Below are 22,959 nucleotides of genomic sequence, written 5' to 3'. Positions count from 1 at the left end.
TAGTCATCTATATGCCCTTTTAGAAACTACACTGGTTTTATGTTAAAAAAATTGCGATCTCTTCTCACATGCAAAAACCAATCTTATTACAGACAACCTAGAATTACACTAGCCATTATGAGGAATTTACAATTAGATAAGATTATTAAGAATTTTTTTCTTAATGTTTATTTTTGAGAGAGAGACAGAGTGTGAGTGGGGGAGGAGCAGAGAGAGAGGGAGACACAGAATCTGAAGCAGGCTCTAGGCTCTGAGCTGTCAGCACAGAGCCCAATGCGGGGCTTGAACTCATGAACTGTGAGATCATGACCTGAGCTAAAGTTGGACACTTACCGACTGAGCCACCCAGGCGCCCCAAGATTATTAAGAATTTTAAGTCAAGGGGCACCTGAATGGCTCAGTCAGTTAAATGTCCAACTTCAGCTCAGGTAATGATCTCAGGTTTGAGGCCCGCATCAGGCTCTGCATCAACAGCTCAGAGCCCAGAGCCTGCTACAGATTCTGTGTCTCCCTCTCTGCCCCTCACCCACTCATGATCTGTCTCTCTCTGTCTCTTGAAAATAAATAAATGTTAAAAAAAAATTTTAAGAACTGTTAAGTCAAATAAACTGAATGGAATACCTATTTTAATTGGCATGCATGAGCCTCCAAAAGCCTTCAACATTCCCAAATAGTTTCATTGAAAGATTCATTGCAAAAGGCTAATGAAGAATTAAAGATTCAAGAGGTACCCAAACCAAAAAAACGGTAAGACTGATGTAACTCCTACTGTTCCCATCTATCCTATTTATTTGAGTACTCATTCTACTAATCCTTTGTCTGAATTGCCTTCCACTCTGAAAAGACTTTTTTTTTTGTAAACAAAAGTCTGTAAACTTAATGGCTTTATAGACACCCCTGTATGTACCCTCAAAGGAGAGCCCCCATATAATCCCATCCCATGGTTGATGGGACTATGAGGGATTTTCCATAACTTCTAACAGTTATTCCCTTAAATAGCCATGGGAGAAACTAAAGCTAAAATTAACGTAAACCTTGCCAGACTTTGGTAGATACCAGAGCTACACTCTCTAAACCTTACTTGCTACAGAGCCTGGGAAAAGTGGGAGAACTTAGCAAAGGTTCTGAGAGTTCTTACCAAAGTTAGCTGTCCCAATTTGCTGAATGAAAGGACCAGTAGAGAGAGAAAGATAAAATTTCATATAATCCCTTCTTTAACAAATCCAGATGAACTGGTTATTGATCCTTTCTCTCCCAGTGACAACTGGTGTGTGCTGAGAACGTGGCTTGCCAACCATCAGGTTGGGAGCCCAAAATATGGCTGCATAGAAATGACAGTTGCATCCCACTTTTGGCTTGATATGGTTGTACAGAAAAAGAGGAACTCCATTGCAGCTATTATTGCCAATTATTGGCAGCCCTCAGGGGAACTGTGTAAGTCTTTCTTTTAGTAACCTTGGTAGTGGCTCTTGATCTTGGGATGGTGGCATCCTTTGCACCACCTTTGGGGAATTTTCTTGACTCCACTGGGTTCTATAGTACTACTAGGAATACTTACTAGTTGGCTAAAACATGACAAGATATTTGGAAGGATTGTTTTAAGCAACACTATGGTCAGAAGTTAACTAAATCGGAAACTGATATTCAGAGACTTATGGGGACATTTTTAGGCTCTCCCTCCTAAGCCAAAATAAAACTATGCACTCAGAGGGAAAGGGAAAATATTCTGAAGCCTTTTGCGGAAGGATTTACTAAAACATTCCAAAGACAAAGCTCTAAATCTACAACATAGGAATCTTTTTGTTTTTCTATTAGTTGAATATGTTCTCTCAGATCGACAGAAGCAAACTGAAGATAATATAGTTATATTGATAGATCAATCAATTCCTTGAGGAATTAAAAACAACTGTACTTATTTTGCAAATTGAGTATTTATAAGAACTGAAATGCAACTCTCAAAGCAATTCAAAGCCCACCTGTCTTTTTTCAGCAACCCCCAAATACCCCCCAAACTCATCTCAAAAGGCTTACAGATATAGTAAAACACCTGGATTTAGGAAACAAAAGCCCTTCTTTAAGGAACTTGGTTTTTTTTTCCTTTTCCTAGAAAATGTAAATGTTCTACCAGCTTTTCTCTAGGAATATCTGTCTCAGCCATCTCTTCAAAATGCAAACTTCAAGGAACTAATTCTCATCAGAAAAAATGGGGTGAAGGTTATTTGGAAATTAGGTGAATTAAAATTTTTCAGTGTCTTCTCCACAAACATTAATAAAAATTTTTAGCCATCTGGGAGATAACCTCAATTTGTTCCAACTTATAGAAGCATAATTTATATCCAACACTTATTTCATGAACTACTGAGTTTTGCATTATTATATCTCCCTCATGAGTAAATTCTAAAACGAAAGCTAAAAGATCTCTGTTTGTATCTATATATGTCTATGCATGTACATAAGTTGTAAAATGTGTTATATTTTTCTACCTCCAGATGGTATTGCCAAAGTAATTTGTAAAATGGCTCTATTTAGTTCTCTTAAAGAAAAATAAGAACTTATCAAATTAACTACTGTAAAACTCTCAGAAATATAAAAAAAACTAATCCAAATGTTTTTCAAGTTCATGGGATCTAGGATACATCTTTAATAAATAAAAGGTACTTTAAGTTTGTTGGTTTAATTAAAACAGGTATGTCTTCAATACATCCTGACAGAGAGGAAGATGGCAGCAAAGTGTGGGGATCATAGCCTCACCTCGTACCATGAGCGCAACTAGAAAACTATCAAATAATTCTAAATACCCAAGAAATAGATCTGATGACTGAGAACAAACTCCACAACTAAAGATATAGAAGAGGCCATGTTGAAGAAGGTAGGAGGTACAGAGATATGGTTTAGGGGGAAATGAATTATAGGTGCTGCAGAAGGGAGGGAGCTGTGGTCTTGGAGAAGGGCAAGAGAAGGAAGAACACATAGGGGAATGCACAGGGAGAACATTCTCTCAAAGTCACTGGCTTGGAAACTGAGAAGGGCTAAATTTCATGACTTCTTGCAACCAACAGGGCTTAAAGCCTGGAGTCTGAAAGTTCAACAAGCTTGGCAGGGATGGAGCCCAAAGGGCACTGTGCTGCTCCTATACAGAAGGCAGACAAACAACCTGAGGGTAAACACTGTGGAAACATCAATAGGGAGAGTGCCTAAGGCACACAGTGGGGAGATGATTCACTCATCTCAGAGCTCATCTCCAAGGAGGAGGGTTTACAGAGACACCTCTCTAGGAACAAGGGAGTAAAGTGACACTATTTCTTTCCTCCACCCCTCAGCATAAAAACAGAGCCACCTGCATGAAGCAGCACAGTGCTGACACTGGCTACCTAACTGGCATACACCAGATCTCACAACCCTGTGCTCTGGTGAGACTACACTTCTCAGTCAAGCTTACCTCAGTCTCAGTGTGACAGGGACCTCTCCTACAAGACCAGCACAAAACCCAGCCCACACCAAGTATCCAGACCAGAGAGTTCTGCAGGTCCTCAGTTCCACTGGGAGAGACAACAGGTTGCATTCCACAAGCAGACCAGAGCATATCTAGTTAAACTTGCTACATTCAGGACAGGGACCAAACACTGCCCAACACAGGCAAAGAGAGCCTCTGCACACTGCAAGCTGGAAGAAGGAAGCAGGCAAAATGACAGCAGAAAACACACAAAACACACTGCAGACACTCCCTGAACTGCCAGGTGCTGGGCACTACATGATCTCTTCAACATAAGACCATGACTTTCGGGAGCATAAACTTTTGTAACACACAGAGGAAGGCAGAGAGACTTAGACAAAATGCCAAGATAGAGGAATTTATCCCAAATGAAAGAAGAAAATAAAGCCATGGACAGAGATCTAAGCAAAACAGATAAAAGTAACATGCCTGATGGAGAACTTAAATCAACAGTCATAAGGATACTCACTGGGTTTGAGAAAAGAATAGAAGACATCAGGAAGACCCTTACCATAGAGATAAAAGAGTTAAAAAAGAATGAATCAGAGCTGAAGGCAAAAATAAACAAAATTAGAAACATACTTGATACAATAAACAACAGGCTGGAAGAGGCAGGTGAATAAATTAGTGACCAGAAAACAAAATAATGCAAAGTAATGAAGCTGAACAAAAGAGAGAAAGAAAAAATCTGTAACGCAACAAAAGACTTAGGGACCTTAGTGAGTCCATCAAATGTAATAGCATTTGTATTATAGGAGTCAGTAGAAGAAGAGCCAAAAAAAGTGACAGAAAATATACTTGAATAAATAATACCTGAAAATTTCCCTAATATGGGGAAGGAAATAGACATCTATATCCAGGAGGCACAGAAACTCCCATCAAAATCAACAAAATCAGGCCAATATGAAGACATATTGTAAACAAATTTGCAAAATATAGACATAAAAATCTTACATCAGCAAGACAAAAGAAGTACTTAACTTACAATGAAAGACCCATAAGGCTAGCAGGAGATTTCTCAACAGAAACACAGAAAGCCAGAAGGGAGTGGCATAATGTATTCTACATGCTGAATGGGAAAAATCTGCAGCCAAGAATACTCTATCCAGCAATGCTATAATTCAGAATAAAAGGAGAGGTAAAGAATTTTCTGAGGGGATCTTGGGAAGATGGCAGCATAGGAGGACGCTAGTCTCACCGCGCATCCTGCTGATCACTTAGATTCCACCTACACCTGCCTAAATAACCCAGAAAACCGCCAGAAGACTAGCAAAATGCAGTCTCTGGAGCCAAGCGCAGGCGAGAGGCCCACGGAAGAGGGTAGGAAGGGCAGCGAGGCAGTGTGTGCTACATGGACTGGCAGGAGGGAGCCAGGGTGGAGGGGCAGCCCGCAGGCCAAGCAGAGCCCCCGAGTCTGGCTGGCAAAAGTGGAGGGGCTGGACGGAGTGTGTTCTGACAGCAAGAGGGACTTGACATCTGGGAGGTTATAAGCTAACAGCTCTGCTCGGAGAACAGGAGGCCTGGAGGACAATGGGAGGGAGAGTTGTTGAGCCCCGGACGACAGAGCTCAGCTTGACTGGGAACAAAGGTGCTCACCAGAGACATCTCACTTGCCCTTCCCCAAACCAAAATCCCAAAGGGAACCAGTTTGTTTCAGGGAACTTGCTTGCAGCACGCAAACACCCAACGCTGTGTTTCTGCAGATCCATCACTCCAGCGGGTATGACTCCCTCCCTGTGCCACAGGGTCCCTCCCGAAGCGGATCTCCGAAGGAAAAGCGAGCTGGGCCTGCCCCTCATGCCCCTGTGCACCTTGCCAATCCACCCCAACTAATATGCCAGATCCCCAGCATCACAAGCCTGGCAGTGTGCAAGTGGCCCAGATGGGCCACGCCACCCCACAGTGAATCCCGCCCCTAGGAGAGAGGAAGAGAAGGCACACACCAGTCTGACTGTGGCTCCAGCGGTGGGCTGGGGGCAGATATCAGGTATGACTGCGGCCCCGCCCACCAATGTAAGTTATTCAAGACAGCACAGGGGAAGTGCCCTGCAGTTCCACACCACTCCAGGGACTATCCAAAATGACTACACGGAAGAATTCCCCTCAACAAAACATCCAGGAAATAACAACAGCTAACGAACTGATCAAAAAGGATTTAAACAATATAACAGAAAGTGAGTTTAGAATAATAGTCATAAAATTAATCGCTGGGCTTGAAAACAGCATAAAGGACAGCAGATAATCTCTTGCTACAGAGATCAAGGGACTAAGAAACAGCCAGGAGGAGCTAAAAAATGCTATCAATGACCAGCAACATAAAATGGAGACAACCACAGCTCGGATTGAAGAGGCAGAGGAGATAATAGGTGAACTAGAAGATAAAATTATGGGAAAAAAACAAGCTGAGAAAAAGAGAGATAAAAAAATCCAGGAGTATGAGGGGAAAATTAGAGAACTAAGTGATGCACTAAAGAGAAATAATCTACGCATAATTGGTATCCCAGAGGAGGAAGAGAGAAGGAAAGGTGCTGAAGGGGTACTTGAAGAAATCATAGCTGAGAACTTCCCGGATCTGGGGAAGGAAAAAGGCATTGAAATCCAAGAGGCACAGAAAACTCCCTTCAGACGGAACTTGAATCGATCTTCTGCATGACATATCATACTGAAACTGGCAAAATACAAGGATAAAGAGAAAATTCTGAAAGCAGCTAGAGATAAACGTGCTGTAACATATAAACGGAGACCTATAAAACTCATGACAGATTTGTCTACTGAAACTTGGCAGGCCAGAAAGGAATGGCAGGAGATCTTCAATGTGATGAACAAAAAAAATATGCAGCCAAGAACCCTTTATCCAGGGTCTGTCATTTAGAATAGAAGGAGAGATAAAGGTCTTCCCAAACAAACAAAAACTGAAGGAATTCATCACCACTAAACCAGCCCTACAAGAGATCCTAAGGGGGATCCTGTGAGACAAAGTACCAGAGACATCGCTACAAGCATGGAACCTACGGACATCACAATGACTCTAAACCCATATCTTTCTATAATAACACTGAATGTAAATGGACTAAATGCGCCAACCAAAAGACATAGGGTATCAGAATGGATAAAAAAAACAAGACACATCTATTTGCTGTCTACGAGAGACGCATTTTAGACCTGAAGACACCTTCAGATTGAGAGTGAGGGGATGGATAACTATTTATCATGCCACTGGAAGTCAAAAGAAAGCTGGAATAACCATACTTCTATCAGACAAACTAGACTTTAAATTAAAGGCTGTAACAAGAGATGAAGAAGGGCATTACATAATAATCACAGGGTCTATCCATCAGGAAGAGCTAACAATTATATATGTCTATGTGCCGAATACAGGAGTCCCCAAATATATAAAACAATTCATCACAAACATAAGCAACCTTATTGACAAGAATGTGATAATTGCAGGGGACTTTAACACTCCACTTACAGAAATGGAGAGATCATCTAGACACATGGCCAATAAAGAAACAAGGGCCCTGAATGATACATTGGATCAGATGGACTTGACAGATCTATTTAGAACTCTGCATCCCAAAGCAACAGAATATACTTTCTTCTCGAGTGCACATGGAACATTCTCCAAGATAGATCACATACTGGGTCACCAAACAGCCCTTCATAAGTATACAAGAATTGACATCATATCATGCATACTTTCAGACCACAATGCTATGAAGCTTGAAATCAACCACAGGAAAAAGTCTGGGAAACCTCCAAAAGCATGGAGGTTAAAGAACACCCTACTAAAGAATGAATGGGTCAACCAGGCAATTAGAGAAGAAATTAAAAAATATATGGAAACAAACGAAAATGAAAATACAACAATCCAAACGCTTTGGATGCAGCAAAGGCAGTCGTGAGAGGAAATTACAATCAATGCAGGCCTATCTCAAGAAACAAGAAAAATCCTAAATACAAAATCTAACAGCACACCTAATGGAAATAGAAGCAGAACAGCAAAGACAGCCTAATTCCAGCAGAAGAAGAGAAATAATAAAGATCAGAGAAGAAATAAACAATATAGAATCTAAAAACAACTGTAGAGCAGATCAACGAAACAAAGAGTTGGTTTTTTGAAAAAATAAACAAAATTGATAAAACTCTAGCCAGGCTTCTCAAAAAAAAAAAGGGAGATGACCCAAATAGATAAAATCATGAATGAAAATGGAATGATTACAACCAATCCCTCAGAGATACAAGCAAGTATCAGGGAATACTATGAAAAATTATATTCCAACAAACTGGACAACCTGGAAGAAATGGACAAATTCCTAAACACCCACACTCTTCCAAAACTCAATCAGGAGGAAATAGAAAGCTTGAACAGACCCATAACCAGTGACAAAATTGAATCAGTCATCAAAAATCTCCCAACAAATAAGAGTCCAGGACCAGATGGCTTCCCAGGGGAGTTCTACCAGACGTCTAAAGCAGAGATAATACCTATCCTTCTCAAGCAATTCCAAAAAAATAGAAAGGGAAGGAAAACTTCCAGACTCATTCTATGAAGCCAGTATTATTTTGATTCCTAAACCAGACAGAGACCCAATAAAAAAAGAGAACTACAGGCCAATATCCCTGATGAATATGGATGCAAAAATTCTCAATAAGATACTAGCAAATCGAATTCAACAGCTTATAAAAAAAATTATTCACCATGATCAAGGGGGATTCATTCCTGGGATGCAGGGCTGGTTCAACATTCGCAAATCAACCAACGTGATATATCACATTAATTAAAGAAAAGAGAAGAACCATATGATCCTGTCAATTGATGTAGAAAAAGCATTTGACAAAATTCAGCATCCTTTCTTAATAAAAACCCTCCAGAAAGTCAGGATAGAAGGAACATACTTAAACATCATAAAAGCCATTTATGAAAAGCCCACAGCGAACATCATCCTCAACGGGGAAAAACTGAGAGCTTTTTCCCTGAGATCAGGAACACGACAGGGATGTCCACTCTCACCGCTGTTATTTAACATAGTGTTGGAAGTGCTAACATCAAAAATCAGACAACAAAAGGAAATCAAAGGCATCAAAGTTGGCAAAGATGAAATCAAGCTTTCACTTTTTGCAGATGACATGATATTATACATGGAAAACCCGATAGACTCCACCACCATCTGCTAGAACTGATACATTATTTCAGCAAAGTCGCAGGATACAAAATCAATGTACAGAAATCACTTGCATTCTTATACACTAATAAATGAAGCAACAGAAAGACAAATAAAGAAACTGATCCCATTCACAATTGCACCAAGAAGCATAAAATACCTAGGAATAAATCTAACCAAAGATGTAAAAGATCTGTATGCTGAAAACTATAGAAAGCTTATGAAGGTAATTGAAGAAGATTTAAAGAAATGGAAAGACATTCCCTGCTCATGGATTGGAAAAATAAATATTGTCAAAATGTCAATACTACCCAAAGCTATCTACACATTCAATGCAATCCCAATCAAAATGGCACCAGCATTCTTCTCGAAACTAGAACAAGCAATCCTAAAATTCATATGGAACCACAAAAGGCCCCGAATAGCAAAGTAATTTTGAAGAAGAAGACCAAAGCAGGAGGCATCACAATCCCAGACTTTAGCCTCTACTACAAAGCTGTCATCATCAAGACAACATGGTATTGGCACAAAAACAGACACATAGACCAATGGAATAGAATAGAAACCCCAGAACTAGACCCACAAACGTATGGCCAACTCATCTTTGACAAAGCAGGAAAGAACATCCAATGGAAAAAAGACAGCCTCTTTAACAAATGGTGCTGGGAGAACTGGACAGCAACATGCAGAAGGTTGAAACTAGACCACTTTCTCACACCATTCACAAAAAAAAACTCAAAATGGATAAAGGACCTGAATGTGAGACAGGAAACCATCAAAGCCCTAGAGGAGAAAGCAGGAAAAGACCTCTCTGACCTCAGCCGTAGCAATTTCTTACTTTTCACATCCCAAAGGAAGGGAATTAAAAGCAAAAATGAACTACTGGGACCTTATGAAGATAAGAAGTTTCTGCACAGCAAAGGAAACACCCAACAAAATTAAAAGGCAACCAACGAATGGGAAAAGATATTTGCAAATGACATATCGGACAAAGGGCTAGTATCCAAAATCTATAAAGAACTCACCAAACTCCACACCTGGAAAACAAATAACCCAGTGAAGAAATGGGCAGAAAACATGAATCGACACTTCTCTAAAGAAGACATCCAGATGGCCAACAGGCACATGAAAAGATGCTCAACGTCACTCCTCATCAGGGAAATATAAATCAAAACCACACTCAGATTTCACCTCAGACCTATCAGAGTGGCCAAAATGAACAAATCAGGAGACTATAGATGCTGGAGAGGATGTGGAGAAACGGGAACCCTCTTGCACTGTTGGTGGGAATGTGAATTGGTGCAGCCACTCTAGAAAACAGTGTGGAGGTTCCTCAAAAAATTAAAAATAGACCTACCCTATGACCCAGCAATAGCACTGCTAGGAATTTACCCAAGTGATACAGGAGTACTGATGCATAGGGGCACTTGTACCCCAATGTTTATAGCAGCACTCTCAACAATAGCCAAATTATGGAAAGAGCCTAAATGTCCATCAATTGATGAATGGATAAAAAAAAATTGTGGTTTATATACACAATGGAGTACTACGTAGCAATGAGAAAGAATGACATATGGCCCTTTGTAGCCACATGGATGGAACTGGAGAGTGTTATGCTAGGTGAAATAAGCCATACAGAGAAAGACAGATACCATATATTTTCACTCTTATGTGGATCCTGAGAAACTTAACAGAAACTCATGGGGGAGGGGAAGGAAAAAAAAAGGAGGTTAGAGTGGGAGAGAGCCAAAGCATAAGAAACTGTTAAAAACTGAGAACAAACTGAGGGTTGATGGGGGTGTGAGGGAGGGGAGGGTGGGTGATGGGTATTGAGGAGGGCAGCTTTTGGGATGAGCACTGGGTGTTGTATGGAAACCAATTTGACAATAAACTTCATACATTGAAAAAAATAAAAATAAACAAACAAAATAAAGAAAATAAATAATGAATAAAAATAATGTTTAAACAAAAGAAAAAGAAAGAATTTCCTAGAGAAAAAAAAAAAAAACTAAAGGAGTTTGTGAACATCACACCAGCCTACAAGATATATTAAAGGGGACTCTTTGGAGTACAAATGAGAGAGCAAAAAGTGACAAAGAGTAGAAAAGATCAGGGAAAATCTTCTGAGACAATGACAAAAGAAGTGATAAAATGTCAATAAATACATACCTATCAATAATTACTTTGAATGTAAATAAACTAAATGCTCCAATCAAAAGACATAAAATGTCAGATGGATAAAAAAAAAAGACCCACTGATATGCTGCCTAAAAGAGACTCATTTTAGATCTAAAGACACTTGCAGATTGAAGTGAGGGGATGGAAACATATCTACCATGCAAATGTATGTCAAAGGAATGCCAGAGTAACAAAACTTATATTGGAAAACTTACACTTTAAATCAAAGGTAGTGAAAAGAGACAAAGGACATTGTATAATCATAAAGGGGACATTCCAACAAAAACATATTTATGCATCCAAGATGGGAGCACAAAAATATATCAAACAATAAGAAGCATAAAGGAACTCATTGATTACAATACAACAATAGTAGGGGACTTTAACATCCCACTTATATCAATGGACAGACCATGTAAATAGAAAATCAACAAGTGAACAATGGCTTTGAATGACACATTGGGCCACGTGGACTTAATATATTCACAGCATTCCATCCTAAAACAGCAAAATACACATTCCTTTAAAGTGCACATGGAACATTCTCCAGAATATATCATATATTAGGTCACAAAAGAGGCCTCAACCAATAAAAAATCTTGAAGTCGTACCATGCACCTTATGACCACAATGCTATGAAACTAGAAGTCAGCCGCAAAGAAAAATCTGCAACCACCTCCCCCAAAAGGACGTTACACAACATGCTACAAAACAATGGAGGGGTCAACAGGAAAATCAAAGAAAAACTAAAAAAATACATGGGACAGATAAAAATAAAAACACAATATTCCAAAATGTTTGGAATGAAGCAAAAGCAGTCCTAAATGGGAAGAATATAGAAATACAGGCCTACCTCAAGATATAAGAAAAATCTAAAATAAACAACCTAAACTTACACCTAAAATAAGCTAGAAAAAGAACAACAAAAAAATCCTAAATGCAGTAGAAGAGGGGAAATAATTAAGATTAGAGTATAAATAAATGATATAAAAACTAACAAACAAACAAACAAAAAAAACAATAGAACAGATCAATGAAATCAGGAGATGTTTCTTTGAAATAATTAATAAAATTGATAAATGTGTAGCCAGAACTTATCAAACAGAAAAGAGAAAGGAGTAAATAAATAAAATAGAGACAAGAAAAGAGAAACAGGCAACAAAACAGAAATACAAACAATTATGAGAATTTTATGAAAAACCCTATTCTAACAAATAGACAACCTGCAAGAAATGGAGAAATCCTAGAATAATATAAACTGCCTAAACTGAAACAGGAAGAAATAGAAAACTTCAACAGACTGATAACCAGCAAAGAAATTGAATCAGTAATCAAAGATCTCCCAACAAATGAAAGTCCAGGGCCAGATGGCTTTACAGGTGAATTCTTACAAACACTTAAAGAAGAATTAATACCTATTCTTCTCAAACTATTAAAAAAAATAGAAAAGAAAGAAACGTCCAAACTCATTCTACAAGGCCAGGATTATCCTGATACAAAAACCACATAATGACTCCACTGAAAAAGAGAACTACAGGACAATATGCCTGGTGAATATGGGCGCAAAAATTCTTGATAAAAAATTAGCAAACCAAATCCAACAGGACGTTAAAAAACAAATTCACCACAATCATGCAGGATTCATTCCTGTGTTGCAAGCGTGGTTCAATATTCACAAATCAATCAAAACAATACACCACATTAATAAAAGAAAGGATGAGAACCAAATGATCCCCTCAATAGATGTAGAAAAAGCATTTGACAGAATATAGCACCCATTTTTTATAAAAACCTTCAACAAACTAGAGATGGAACATACCTCAACATCATACAGGTCATATACAAAAGATCAACAGCTAATATCATTCTCAATGGGGAAAAACTGAGATTTTTTTTCCCTCTATGGTCAGGAATGTCCACTCTCACCATTGTTACTTAACTTAATATTAGAAGTCCTAGCTTCAGCATTCAGACAACAAAAAGAAATAAAAAGTATCCAAATTGGCAATGAAGTCAGACTTTCACTATTTGCAGAAGACATGATACTCTATGTAGAAATGAAAGACTCCACCAAAAAATTGCTACAACTAATACATGAGTTCAGTAAAGTCATGGGAAACAAAATCAATGTAGTGAAATCTGTTGAATTTATATACATCAATAATGAAGCAACATAAAGAGAAATCAGTGAATCAATCCCACTTACAATTGCACCAAAACACATAAGATACCTAGGAATAAACCTAACCAAAGAGGTGGAAAACCTATACTCTGAAAACCATAAAACACTTATGAAAGAAATTTAAGAAGACACAAAAATATGGGAAAACATTCCATGCTCATTGATTGAAAGAACAAATATGTTTAAAATATCTATTACTACCTGAAGCAATCTACACATTTAATGCAATTACTATCAAAATACCACTGGCATTTTTCACAGAACTAGAACAAACAATCCTAAAATTTGTATGGGACCACAAAAGATCCTGAAAAGCCAACACAATCTGAGAAAAGAGGAGCAAAGCTGGAGACATCACAATTCTGAACTTTAAATTATATTACAAAGCTGTAGTGATCAAAACAGTATGATAATGGCACAAAAACAGACACACAAATCAATGAAACAGAATACAAAACCCAGAAATGAACCCAAGGTGATTGACTGATATAGCCAATCAGTCTTCGACAAAGCAGGAAAGAATATCCAATGGACAAAAGACAGGGTATTTTAAAAATGGTGTTGGGAAAACTGGACAGCAACATGCAGAAGAATAAAACTGGACTACTTTCTTACTCCATACACAGAAATAAATTCAAAATAGATGAAAGACCTAAATAGGAGACTGGTAACCATTAAAATCCTAGAGGAGAACATAGAAAGTAACGTCTTTGACATTGGCTGTAGCAACTTCTTACTAGATATGTCTCCCGACGCACAGGAAACAAAATAACAATAAACTATTGGGACTTCATCAAGATCAAAATCTTCTGCACAGCAAAGGAAACAATCAGCAAAACTAAAAGGCAACCTACAGCATAGAGAAGATATTTGCAAGTCACATATCTGATAGCAGGTTAGTATCGAAACTCAAGAAATAACTTATCAAACTCAACACTCCAAAAAACAAATAATCCAAGTCAAAAATTGGCAAGAACATATAAATAGACATTTTTCTAAAGAAGACATGTGGATGGCTAACAGACACACGAAAAGATGGTCAACACCACTTATCATCAGGGAAATACAAATTAAAACTATAGTGAAATATCACCTCACACCAGTCAGAGTGGCTAAAATGAACAATACCGGAAACAACAAGTGTTTGTAAGGATGTGGAGAAAGGGGAATCCTCTTACACTGTTGGTGGGAATGCAAAATGGTGCAGCCACTCTGGAAAACAGTATAGAGGTTCCTCAAAAAGTTAAAAATAAAACTACCCTATGATCCAGCAATTGCACTACTAGGCATTATATCCAAAAGATATAAATATTCTGATTTGAAGCGATACAGGCCCCCTAATGTTTATACCAGCATTATCTACAATAGCCAAATTACAGAAACCTCAAGCCTCCATCTAATGAATACACAAAGAAAATGTGGTACACACACACACACACACACACACACACACACAATGGAATATTACTTAGCCATAAAGAGAATGAAATCTTGCCATTTGCAATGATGTGGGTGGAGCTTGAGAGTATGATGCTAAGCACAATAAATCAGTCAGAGAAAGACAAATACCATATGATTTCACTCCATTTGTGGAATTCAAGAAACAAAACAAGCAAACAAAGGGGCGGGGGGAGTGATGGAGCCAAACCAAGAAACACTTGTCAGTATAGAAAACATACTTATGATTATCAGAGGGGAGCTGGCTGGGGGTAATGGTAAAATAGGTGATGGCAATTAAGAAGCGTAGTTGCTATAAATGAGCACCAGGTGTTTCATGGAAGTGTTGAATCACTGCATTGTACACCTGGAACTAATATTACACTGTACATTAACTACCTGGAATTTAATAAAAACTTAATAAAAAACTCAATGAAGGATTAAAAAATAATAATTTGTGGGAATATTGTATTCATATCTTTGTTAAGAGCTAAACATTTGAGAGAAATAATGTGATGAAATATTTTCTTATAAACAAATCTACAAATAATCTGATTTTTTTATAATTCATGGAGTCAATATTTTATTTGTAATAATATAATCACTGCAAAATTTTATCTCCTTAATTAATAATAAGTTTTTAATATCTTTTGAAATTATAAAGATCATTGTTAGAATTTCTATTCTTTTAAGTTTTTAAGATATGCTTATCTAAATTTTTTTTAATAAATTTGCTTTATTTTAGTATTATTAACAATCTTCACCCTACATTTTCATTCTTTGTCTTGTGATGTTCTAGAATGATGGTTCTTCCCTTGTTTTTTAAGAAATTGAAAATATTAAAAGTGACAAAAAGCAAAAGAAACTAATCAAGGAAATACAACTCTGACCAAGTCATGACTGTATTTACAACTCTGCAATAGCAATCTATTACCTACATACTGAGGACCTTAGTTCCAAGAGTGATGCCCATAACATCTTTATCTACTTATCTAATTCATTAACATCTACTAACATATGTATGTATCTAATTTCTACTTTTCAAAGCTACTAGTGATTAGTGAATGCCTATAAAACTTACTGTAATATTTGTGTATCCCTTAGTCTGTATTACCTTACATTTCATTTCTTTATATAAATATCCTTTTCTTTATGAAAATGCTCATTTCTTTATGAAAATGTCCCTTATTTAAATATTGCCCCAATTAGATTTTATGCTCCTCAAAGTCATAGATGATAACTTATGTATTTTTATATCCTCTAACTCATGAATTTTTAAAGTACAGATCACAACAAATGAAATAAATTTAGTGGGCTGCAACTAGCGTTTTTTTTTTTTAAGAATCAAATAGAATAGGAAATATCAGAAAACATTGCCAATAGTAAGGGTAAAGTACTGGTTATTAATTCATAGCCTTCAACTTCAATTGCTCTTCTCAGTTGGCTCCTCCAAAACATGGTGACAAGCAGTATGCTGCATCTTCCCATGAAAGCTTCCTCCTGGCACCACCTTTGGTGTGGAATACCACCACTGTGGCTCTTCCCTGTAAAAAGCTCCCCTAACACCCCAGTTTCCAAACAAGTGTTGCTGGCATGGCACTTCCCTATGAATGGAAACTCAGACAGCTTTGCCATGAATTTCAAGGTACTCCTTGAAATTCTCTGGAATTACATTCCAGAGAAAAATTTCCTCAGCTTCCCTATGAGTCACTCTAGTGTGGCACCTCAGCTAAGTCCATCATCCAGTGAGCTACTGCTGTGTCCTTTCTAAAAAGGTCTGGATCTCTTCCCAGAAACAGGGGGAAAGACAGTCTTCCAGATTTGCTACTTCCTTGGATGCTCCATCACAGCTCTAAGGTTAGTAGCTGCTCCCTATATGTTTTTTTATATATTCCTAAGTTCTCTTTATCACTTACTAGCAAATTATCCACTACTCCAATCCCTTGTTATAATCAATAACTTTTTATGCTAACTTTCCCTTCTCAAGTTTGTTTTTTGTCTCTTGATAGGGTTCTGACTGACACAAAAAGTATTGTTCTGTGAAACTTTAGTTTCAGTTTGTATGTACTATCCATTTTGAAAGTTCTACTTCATTTATAACGGGAACTCAACAAACAAAGTGAAAACAGGCTCTAAAAGGCATTTCTTTGGGTGCCTGGGTGGCTCAGTTGGTTAAGCATTCAACTCTTGGTTTCAGTTTGGGTCATGATCTCATGATCTCACAGTTTGTGTGTTTGAGCCCCACATCAGGCTTTGTGCTGACAGTGTGGAGCCTGCTTGGGATTCTCTCTCTCCATCTCTCTCTGCCCCTCCGCACTCACTGTCTCTCTCTCAAAAATAAACTTAACAAAATTTACTTAAAAATTAAAAAAGAAAGGCATTTCTCAAAAACAAAATTTTGACAAAATAATTTAAAAGGATCCTTATAAGGAAGAAAAAGTATGTTTAAATAAGCCATTATGACTCAGCAATAGCCTTTTCATTCTTTAATGAAATCACATTTTTGAAAATGTATAAAGCATGGAAGAGGGAGCATTTGACAGATTATGAGAATACAAAAAAAAAAAAAAAAAAAAAAACACAGCACAATAACTCTAAGAATTGTATTAAAAAGACTAAAGCCCAGAGTGAAATAAGGTAACGAAAATCGCTAATGATACAAAATGGCTTATTAAAGGTAGGACCAAAATCAGAAAACCATATAAATAATGGGTTCAGTCTTTAGGGATACAAAATCATATTATCAGATAGAAATACAGAACTAGTGAACTATTTTTTTCCCATTTTATCTTTGAAGAGGACTGATTATCGAAGTACACAGAGTAGAAAAACATGGTTATGAGAGAATCAAATGGTGAAAGTAAGAGAAAAACTAGCTGTTCTAAAATAAATCAGGGGCGCCTGGGTGGTTCAGTATGTTAAGTGTCTGACTTCGGCTCAGGTCATGATCTCGCGGTCCTTGAGTTCAAGCCCCATGTCGGGCTCTGTAATGACAGCTCAGAGCTTGGAGCCAGTTTCAGATTCTGTGTCTCCCTCTCTCTCTGATCCTCCCCCATTCATGTTCTGTCTCTCTCTGTCTCAAAAATAAATAAACGTTAAAAAAATTAAAATAAATCAAACTTCCCAAACCGGATACATTATAAGCTGGGACACTAAAAGAAACTGTTACTAGTTTGAAAATAAGAGAGATACAGGAACACTGGATATAAGGTTTCTTAAAAAGAAGAAAGGTAAAAACTAAAAACTATATAACTAGAATGGTAAAAGCAGTATAAAGTCCCAGAAAAATTCTAGAATGAATTGCTAAATAGATGGTTCATGAATAACCTAGAAAAGAAATTGGTGTTTAATAGTAGCCAACATGAATCCAACACAAGCAGTATTGCCAATTTCAACTCTATTGGTTGGGTTATTATCCTGAAAGATAAAATGAATACCATAAATACAATGTAGCTTGTTCATTTAATTATTTGACAAATTTCTGATGATACCCCAAACTTAGATCAGTTAGGTAGATTTGTAACTGATAAAATTCAAATAAAAAAGGATTAATTAATTAATTAATATCTATTTGGGAAAAGTATCTAGGAACACTCCAGTAAGGGCTCCATTCTTGGTCTTTTTTCTTCAATAATTTTAACAATTTATGGACAAAGAAGGGATGCTTACGAAATCTGGGCTGGATGGCTAGAAAGATATATAAAGCAACATGATATTGTACAATGGTTCCCGATATTTTTGGCCTCAGGGCTCCTTTATGTTCTTTAAAAGTTTAGAGAGTCTTATCACTTCTGTTTAGGTGGATTATTTTAATATTAACCATATTAGGACTTACTTTTTAATATTTTAATATATTTAAAATAATCCCATTACATGCTAATACGTTTTTATAAAAATGGCTACCTTAAAACAATTTTTTAAACGTTTATTTACTTTTGAGACAGAGAAAGACAGAGCATGAATGGGGGAGGGTCAGAGAAAGAGGGAGACACAGAATCTGAAACAGGCTCCAGGATCTGAGCTATCAGCACAGAGCCCAACATGGGGCTTGAACTCACGGACTGCGAGATCATGACCTGAGCTGCAGTCGGACGCTTAACCGACTGAGCCACCCAGGTGCCCCCAAAGTAGCTACCTTTAAAAATAACTATCTTTTAAAAAACAAAGGAAATAATGAGAAAAGCAGCACTATTTTACACTTTCACAAACCTCTTTAATGTATGGCTAAATAGAAGACAGCTAAATTCTCATATCCATTTCTGCATTCAGATTTGCTGCAAAATGTTGCTTGAGTTGAAGTTTATGAAGAAAATTCAAGTTTCACATAGATATGTAAATGGAATGATTACATATCTATAATAATAGTATTTTAATATCCCTTTCAGATAGTTCTGGGTATTCTTTGATTTATACAAAAATTCAACAAATGAAAGTTTCTTAAAGGTTGATTGCAATGTGAAATATTAACTACATCAACTACCTTTCTTTTTGAAATGTTAAAAAATTTTATTTAGAAAGGCTTAAATAATCATATGACAATTTGAACTGCTAGGTTGTACAAAAAATAACTTGAAAATTTCCTTTTGATGTCCTCCAAGAGTTGGATTCCATTATATGTGCCTTGTTCTTTCTTCAGACCTGGAAAAAATATACAACTGATTATTGCACTTTGCCTCATGTATTTTGAAGCTCTGTTGTTACGCACATACACATTAAGGATTGTTATGCCTTCTTAGAGAACTGATCCCTTTATCATTATCCTCTTTATCTCTGATAATTTTCTTGCCCTGAAGCCTGCTCTGTCTGAAATTAATAGAGCTACTCAAGCTTTCTTTTGATTAGTGTTAGCATAGCATATCTTTCTCCTTTCCTTGACATTTAATCTATATATGTATTATGATTCTATTTTCTCTCCTTTCTCTAACATTAGTGGTTGCCCTAGAGTTTGGAATGCATCTTTATAATTAATCCAACTCCACTTCAAATAACATTACATGGCATCACAGGTAGTACAAGTGCCTTATAATAACAAAGTATTCCTAATTCCTCCTTCTCATCCCTCATATCATTGCTGCCATTCATTTTGCTTAAACATAAGCTATATTTATTTAATACATCATTGATACTGTTATTTTGAACAAGCTGGTATCTGTTAAATCAACTGAATATAACAAAAAACAAAAGATTTTATTTTACCTTTGTTTATTCCTTCTCCAATACTTTTATTATCTTTATATAGATCTGAGTTTATGACCTATATTATTTTCCTTCTCTCTGAAGAACTTTTAACATATCTTACAAGGCAGAGTTAATGACAACAAAGTTCTTCAATTTTTGTTTATCTGAGAAAGTCTTTATTACTTTTTTAATGTTTATTTACTTTTGAGATAGAGAGACAGAGCATGAGCAGGGGAGAGGCAGAGACAGAAGGAGACATAGAATCCTAAGCAGGCTCCAGACTCCAAGCTGTCAGCACAGAGCCCAACATGGGGCTCAAACTCACAAAACATGAGATAATGACCTGAGCTGAAGTCGGACATTTAACTAACTGAGCCACTCAGTCGCCCCAAGTCTTTATTACTTTTAAAGAAGAATTTTGTAGGGTACAGAATTCTAGGTTGGTGGGTTTTTCTCTTCTCTCAACACTCTAAGTATTTTAAACCACTCTTTTCTTGCTTGCATAGCTTCTGATTAGAATTATTATCCTTTGTTCAGGTGTTTTTTCCTCTGGATTTTTTCTTTCTTTTTGATTTTCCTCAGTTTGAATATAATATGCCTAAGTGTAGTGGGTTTTACATTTTAATTTAATTTGGCGTGGAACCTGCTTTGATGTTCTCTGAGACTCCTGGATCTATGGTTTGGTGTCTGACATTAATCTGGGGATATTCTCAGTAATTATTGCTATAAATATGTCTTCTGTTCTTTTATTTCTTCTCCTTCTGGTATTACCATTCTGTATATTATACACCTTTTGTAGTTGTCCCATAGTTTTTACATATTCTGTTTTTTATTATTATTTTCAGGTTTCTTTCTTTGCTTTTTGGTTTTGGAAGTTTCTAGTGACATATCCACAAGCTCAGAGAGTATTTCCTCAGTTGTATGTAATTTACTAATAAGCCCAACAAAGGCATTCATTTCTGTTACAGTGTTTATTTTTTTTTAACTCAAGCATTTCTTTTTGATTCTTTTTAGAATTCCCTTCTCTCTGCTTACATTACCCATCTACTCTTGCATGTCATCTACTTTTACACTATTGGATTTTTAGCATATTAATCATAATAATTATTTTAAATTGTTGGTCTAATAATTCCAGCATTCTTACCATATCTGTCTCTGGTTCTAATGTTTGCTCTGTCTCTTCAATTGCTATGGGTTTTTTTACCTTTAGTATTCCTCATCATTTTTTGTTGAAAGTTGGACATTATACAACATTTAAAACAATCACTTCATTTAATATCACCAATGATCTAATCAAAAAGTCTTCAAATACTGGAAAGCTGTCAAGCTCATGGTCAAGGACATATTTTTTTCCAAAACTCTAATTTTCATTTGAAAGCCCAAACTTTATCATTTTGTAACAAATACTCCCAGTTGTTTGCCTTGAAATGACAGATCCACTTCATCCATTATTGAGATGATGTCTGCAAAATACATTGGAATAACACTAAAATAACTGTAGATTCTATTGCCTATTGACCCTCAGGCAAAAATGGTATTCTATGAGAAAAACTGCTAGCTTCGCTCAAAATTCAACCATGCATATGCTTTTCCTAAAGGCAGCCATCCAACTATTTTATGTAGCAAAAATGTTTTATGTGTACTTCCTATTCTGTCACAAAGAATACTAAATGATACGTAGAGTCGAGATTCCAAAAAATTTTTTAATTATTTTTTTAATCAAAGAAATTTTTAAGTGAAGGTGATTTTTCTTGTGGTGTGTAATAGTAAATAATACAGTAACCACTAGTACAGTTTGGTAGCACTTCCTTGATTTATGTGTGCTAAAATGCCATTGCTTTTATCCCATTAGTGGGAATATCAACACAGTACAAAAAAAAGCAAAATAACATAATAGCACTATTTTGAAAATAATTTTAATCTGACAGAACCCCTAGAAGACTCTCATGGACCCATGGGGGTCCTCGGACCATACTATAAGGAACACTGGTATAGTGTAAAGGATTACGGGTTTTTCAAACCATACAGACTTGCATTCAAATTCTGCTTCATCAACAGGTTTTGCAGTTGGAAAAATCTGGTTTTGTCTGTCTCCTTGGCTTTATGCTTAATTTTTAAATTAATAAATTGTATTTTTAAAGCAATTTTACATTCACACTAAAATTGCGCAGGAAGTACAGAGAGTTCCTATATACTCCTTGTGCTCAAACAAGCACAGCTTCATCATTCAAAACCTATATTTAAAGACTACTAAGACATTCATTGTATGATCTTCTGCAAATCACATTATCACTCTGAGCCTCAGTTTTCTCATCTATATAAAGGGATTAATAATGTTTATATAAAGTATCATTAAAAAATTAAATACTCTTAGCAACATTACCTTGTATTATACCTTGTGCACAGAACTCAACATCTAAAAAATAAAAAGCTGAGGAGGGTTAAAGATGATGGTATAAAAGGATCCTGAACTTACCTCCTTCCATAGCAAACAAATATACAACACCATATGGAATAACTGACTCAGAAAAAAGCCCTTAAAAGTAAATGAACAGAGCTTCCACAATGAGAGACAAAGGGGCAGCATCAAGATGTGTAGGAGTTGGCAGAGACAAGTCTCACTGAAAAAGAAAAAAAAAACACACCCCAAGAGTGGCAATCCACAATTGGGAGGGATCTCAAAAACACACAACTTCTCCTTGAGGAGCAAGGAGTTGAGGCTCAATATCATGCACTCTAACCCTTACATCCCACACAGGAGACAAGCTCCCCAAAAACCTAGGCTCTGAAAACTAACAAGGATTATGTCCAGGAAAATCACAGAGCTATAGGGAAAAGAGAAACCACTCTAAAAGGACTTGTATGTAGTCTCATTCACCTTGGGACTCAGCAATAAAAAACCAGGTGGGAAAGTTCCTATAACACAGGTGAAGGAGACCCACTTATTGGTCCTGCAGTATTTGCTAGAGAGATAGGAAACTGCTGAGACACTCTGGGGAGTGAGACACAGTTGGGCACAATTTGTATGATTAAGTTCTATCTTGTTAATACCAGTGCTGGTGAACAACATCTTGGGACTCCCACTGTAACCTGATAACACTTCTAGGCATGCATGCTGAGAGCCACATACAACACCATGGTCACAGGAGCAGGAAGGCAACATCACCAGCTGGTACAGGGTAAGTCTCCACCCACCTGCCACCACAGCCCCAGCCATTTGGGCTGGGGGAGAGCCCCAACCACTGGAGGAGCTGCATTGTCCCAGACAGCTAGAGGGGGGTAGCCCTGCCGAATGTCATAGCCACAGCAGGAACCATAGCACCCCA

At 36.9% G+C, this 22,959-nt stretch overlaps 1 protein-coding gene across 2 annotated transcripts in view; it reads right to left on the bottom strand.

Moving 5' to 3' along the window:
- ZC3H12B (zinc finger CCCH-type containing 12B) overlaps positions 1 to 22,959 on the bottom strand; it is a 482,912-nt gene that overhangs the window by 409,858 nt on the left and 50,095 nt on the right. Inside the window, exon 2 of one of the 2 annotated variants that reach the window (XR_006593330.1) lies at positions 18,525 to 19,093. The exons of the other annotated variant lie outside the window; for it this stretch is intronic. The gene's annotated coding sequence lies outside the window, so the exon portion shown is untranslated. Of the gene's footprint in view, positions 1 to 18,524; positions 19,094 to 22,959 lie in introns of those variants that run through there. 2 annotated transcript variants of the gene reach the window in all.

Source organism: Felis catus, chromosome X, assembly GCF_018350175.1.
Source record: "Felis catus isolate Fca126 chromosome X, F.catus_Fca126_mat1.0, whole genome shotgun sequence".
NCBI classification, from domain to species: domain Eukaryota; kingdom Metazoa; phylum Chordata; class Mammalia; order Carnivora; family Felidae; genus Felis; species Felis catus.
This window is presented reverse-complemented; position numbering and strand designations above follow the sequence as displayed.